Source organism: Euprymna scolopes, chromosome 23 (assembly GCF_053919585.1).
Source record: "Euprymna scolopes isolate OS-2025 chromosome 23, ASM5391958v1, whole genome shotgun sequence".
NCBI classification, from domain to species: Eukaryota; Metazoa; Mollusca; class Cephalopoda; order Sepiida; family Sepiolidae; genus Euprymna; species Euprymna scolopes.
Genome location: NC_136504.1, coordinates 54,724,063 through 54,729,721, shown reverse-complemented (window position 1 = coordinate 54,729,721; position 5,659 = coordinate 54,724,063). Strand labels below are relative to the sequence as shown.

At 32.4% G+C, this 5,659-nt stretch overlaps 1 pseudogene; it reads left to right on the top strand.

Annotated features, from left to right (window-relative positions):
* Nucleotides 1–1,012: 1,012 nt before the first annotated feature.
* LOC145245614 (uncharacterized) lies at nucleotides 1,013–1,468 on the top strand (annotated as a pseudogene).
* Nucleotides 1,469–5,659: the final 4,191 nt, after the last annotated feature.

Below are 5,659 nucleotides of genomic sequence, written 5' to 3'. Positions count from 1 at the left end.
GGAGTTCCTATCCCATCGTGGTAACCACATGACAAAGACCAGAGGAATAGTTGGCTAAAACGTCTTGAAGCAACGACTTAAATATGGGGATAATAGTCCGTAATAAATAAATGAATAAATTGCCAAGATGTTGGAACGAAGCACTGTTGTATATTGGTTTATATTGGAGGAGATGATATATTAAAATGTGTCCTGTGTTGTCTAGTGGATGTAAGATATTGTTCTTTTAACAGACAGATAATAAACGTATAACTCGTAAATTTATTACAGTTGTCTCAATTGGTTTTCACAGGATCTGCAGTTTCTACATTTTCTATTCTTACAGCCCGCTCCTAGCTGTCTGTCCACCCTTGTCTAGACGTCTGTCTGCTCTGGTGGTCAATCCTCAACTCTCTGAATCTCTCCAAAACTAACTACATCACATGTTCTTTTACGTCACCTAATTATGTGTCTAATACCAATCTAATCCACCTAGTTATTTGTTTATCCAAATCCAAAAGAATGTTTACCTCTATTTTCTATTTTCGCATTCCTTTTGCGATTTACACGTCAATCATTTCTTCCTCAATTTAATTGCTTATTCTTCTAATAATAATAACTGATCCAGCAAGCATCCGTCGCTCAAATCAATTAATAAGAATACAATAACAATAATGTTTTGACCATTGCTCCCGCTTGCCACACTTAACAGATACTACGCTATGATCACAGCCTAAAGGGTCATAACATTACAGCACTAGATTGTCAGCTGGAAAAGATGCATTTCAAGCAGTTAGAGAATGATTCTTCAATCTTCAGGAGGAGAAATATTTATGCTGTTTATGTTGACGATATTATTCTGGCATCCAAGAATTTGTAAAAATAATATCGAAAAGTTTTAACATAAGGATATGGGAAAATTTCATCACTTCTTGGGTGTTAAAATTGCTTATCCGAAATCGGGGAAATTATGGATTGGACGACCAGCATACACATCAGAAGTTTTGAAAAAATTTCAAATGGAAAATTCAAAATGTCAACTCCAATTGATGCTGGAGCAAGATTAATCAATTCCAATAAAGGAAGCAACCTGGTTAATCAAGAGTTGTATCAATCAGTAATTGGAAGCCTATTCTATCTGTCAACGAGGACACAGCCTGATATTGCTCATGCTGTTGGATATGTTGCAAGATTTTGTTCCCAACCTACAATAGAACATTGGAAATCTGTAAAACATATTCTGTGTTATCTAAACGGTACACAGAAGTATGGCCTGCTATATGACAAGAAGAAGGCAACCAAGCTCCTGGCATACTCAGATGCAGATTGGGCTGATGATCTAAATGATAGGAGATCGACTTCAGGATATGTATTCAAATTATATGGAGCGACTGTCAGCTGGAGAAGTAAGAAACAAACCTGTGTTGCATTATCAACAGCTGAAGTGGAATATGTGGCATTAGTAAGTACAGCACAGGAAGCAGTATAGATGCAGCAGCTTCAAGGTAACTTAAAAGGAGCTTCAGTTGAACCAATACTATACGGTATGTATGGCAAACAATCCACAATATCCTAGAAGAGCGAAATATGTTGATATCAAGTATCACTACATTCGAGAACGAATGGAAAGCAAAGCTATCAAACTCGAACACTGTCAGAGCAACCACTTGATAGCTGACATACTAATAAAAGGACCCACAAAATTTGTGAAACTCAGAGAGCTATTGAGTTTCATAAAACTAACACAATAATCTTCTTACAGATCGAACTAGAGTATTAATATTAGTGATCTGTTAAAATTGTGTCCCTTGAACCATGTGAGGAGTTGCTCCTCTTTGTTTTTTGATGACGTGTGCTTTTAACATTGGTAACTTAGAGTTATCTGCTCTTTGACTGTATATAAAAATCACGCATATGACGTGTGCCTTTCTCTTTGTTTGTAGCCATTAAATAAGAGGACATATCTTTCTATGTCAATGTGTAAAAGGCTAAGAAAATGTTAAGTGTTAATTAATTTGTTTTCTTTTGTTTTTCGTTGATATAACTTCCCGTATGAAGTCATTTTAGGAAGAAATGTATGTTATTTATTTAAAAATTAACAAACGTACAGATGTGTATTCGTAAGTAAAGAAAAGTCTTATGTATCAGAATAGTGTGTTTGCATGTGAGTGCACTCGTTCTGTCCTTATAGTTGCAAGCAGACCGAGGCTGGTGTATTGCCAGTCGAGGCTGGAGAAAAGAGACAATGGTGGTCTGTGCATCACTTCTTATAACTTTTTATAACATCTACGACCACAAAAGAGAAGATATATCAGATAAAGAGAAGATAAATCATATCTAAAAACGTCTGCATAATTATGTTTAGAAAAGGAGCTAATGCTACAATTAATAAACAAAAATCTGAGAACGAAACTAGCTGAGGACATGTTTCATTTAGATTTACTGGAATTCATGTATTTCTTAATATTCTTAACTGTATTTGAAAACAATCTTCATGTTGTTGTTCAAGTTTTCATTCGTGAACATGTTTTTCTTAACATATCAGGTCAGTGCAAAAATTTATGGTTGGTTTGTAGAAAGGGGATTTTGTAATTTATTTTATTCACATGGTTATTACTTAAACGTATCACCACAATTAATTTATAACATTTTTTTTTCACATTATTAAAGCATCATTCATATTTTTTGCAATATTCTCACCCATGTTCGACCGAAAACAACCTTCTTTAGTGTTATGCCTCGCAAGTAGCCACAAAGAAGAACAAAACAATGGAGAACAATTTAAACATGTATTACATGAAAAACGGAAAGGTTACAAACGAACAGTATAGGTACTTCACCGAGCATGCGAGAGTCGCTCTGGAATTAGATTCCCGCCTTGGACCATCATGTATAAAGTTTATATGGACGATGGATTAGTCCATTTGGAGGATGGTTCTCCACAACATGTAGTCAGCAGAAAGAGAATCATCTTCCATCATCACTGCTGATCAAAGATCTTCTAGGAGAATTTCGTTGGGAAACCTTACCCCATCCCACATATTCTCCTGACCTAATTTCACTTGAATTATCATTTATTTTGAGGATTACAAAACCATTTAGATGACCTTAGGTCATGATAGAAGATTAAACATGAGGTAGATTCATATTTAACATCAAAAACCTAAATGATTTTACAAGCAAGGCATTTATAAGCTTGTTGGTAGATATAGAATCAAGTTACAGAGAGTAAAGGTTGTTATTGTTAAAGATTTTTAAAAAAATCACACAGCTTTTCATTTTCAAGATAAAATTTTATATGAATAACTTTTGCACTGACCTGATAATTTAAAAAAAAAATATTGTTCTGTTCTCAAGCTTTGTTCTTTAATCTTTCTTGAAATTTTGTTTTTTATTCAGCATAAATCTTAAATTAAAAAAATGTGTTTTTGTAAATAAAATGTTTAATATTGTTGAAAAATATTTGTTACAAAATACAAGTATAAACTAAGACCATTTCTGTTTTTTCTGATAAGGAAAAATTCACTGTAAACATAAATATATTGATTGTTCCATGTAAACGAAACAGGTCTGTAAAAAAATATACCAAAGGTTTGATATGTTGAAAGAATTGATTGTTTAAAAAAAATAAAACCTTTGAACTTGAAATAAAGTGATATTCATTTGTCTGTGCCCGAATTGAGTGTTTATTAGTTTTTAATTCCATTCATTCTCGTGGCAATTGTTTGGTAGCTCTGGGGTAGAGGCTTAGCAAATGGAGACAAAGGTGGCTTCGTGGCTGGGTTTGAATCTCTGAACCAGCAGGAATTGTCATCCTACACTGATGATTGTGTAAGCATGAAATGGCCTTGGTTGTGAGAGGTCATGTTGGTGATGTTCTTGATGTATGACCAAATGAAATAGTCCAGCAGGGGAGTTGGGATGCCAGTGAGAGAAGGGTACACAGTCATAGCACTCCTTCTGAAGTCAAGCCTGGGTCTCTTTAGACTTGCGGACCAGTACCAGGTCCTGCTGCCACACCCAGGGTCTGCTAGCAGCCACCTGATTGCATCACACTCTTCGACACATCCAGGTACACTTTGGTGTTAACTTTCAAGTCGACTTTGAAGATATGAGGTGGCATAATGTGTCCTTCACTTAAAACCACACCAAAGACCATAACCGTGGCTGGAAACTTTGTTTTCATCACTCTGGGCATGTTCCTGTTATTTTTGGCAATCCAGCGATGCATTTTGAGGGTCCTGTTATCATAACTTGGATCGGTAGAGAGCATGAGTTATACAATAGTGCATCTCCGATCTTGCTCATTGAACATTCAGACATGATAGAAGGCTCCTATCACTCTTGGGATTTGTACACAACTGACCAACTAGTTTGCAACAGTAAAAATAAAACCAGTTTTCATTAAACGGAAATGGAATCATGTTGTCTTTTCTAGGGGGACAATTTTATCGTTCCGCCCTATATATATGCATATATATGTATATATATATATATATATATATATATATATATATATATATATATATATATATATATATATATATGCATATATATATATATATATATATATATATATATATACATTTTATTTTTTAAGTTTGTTTCTGAAATATCGTTAATTTCAATGTATTTCTTTTTTTCTAACCTTCGTTTATTTCCTGGAATTTTTTCATCCAGGAAATAAATGAAGGTTATAAAAAAAGAAAACGTGAGTCTTTGAATTTTCAACAAAATTTTGCACTATATATATATATATATATATATATATATATATATATATATATATATATATATATATATATATATATATATATATATATATATTACCTTCACTTCAAGTATCATAATATTACGCCCAATAACATATATCTCTCTTCTAAGTGCAGTTGTAGACCCAGATACCCCTGCTAAAACATTACCAACTTAACGTAAACCTCATATCTCATGTCAAAACATCCCCATAGCTATAACATATCAACACATATGGTTAAAAACGAAACCTACTTCAACTTACCCTATATTCTCCCTGAGAGTTTAAACGCACATACTGTTCGCATACATTAAACTCATTATGATTGACATGCTATACACCCACTCACTATATATATATATATCAAAAAATCATAGAGAGCAATATAGTTCCCCCCAAACAACCTTAATAATTTATTTGACTCCTAATTAAACCATCGCTCTGATGAGAAGTATAAGGCTTCGAAATACCATGGTATAAAAAGTTCCTTTTTACCCAAATACCCCAATTGTTTAACCTATTAAACAAATGAATAAATCTATATATGCATATATATATATATATATATATATATATATATATATTACTATATAGTTTTTATACCTCTATTTTCTCCCTTTACTGATTCCTATATATATGTGTGTGTGTATATATATATATATATATATATATATATATATATATATATATATAGCGAGAGAGAGAGAGAGAGAGACAGGTATATATATAAATGTATATATATATATATATATATATATATATATATATATATATATATATATATATATATATATATATATATATATAGTGGGGCATAAGTCCTGTTACAAAATTTCGGGACTATTTTTTATGATAATATTTTTTTAAAATTACTATTCAATTGTCTTTATATGATAATGCTATATATGATTTCTTATTTTCTTTTTC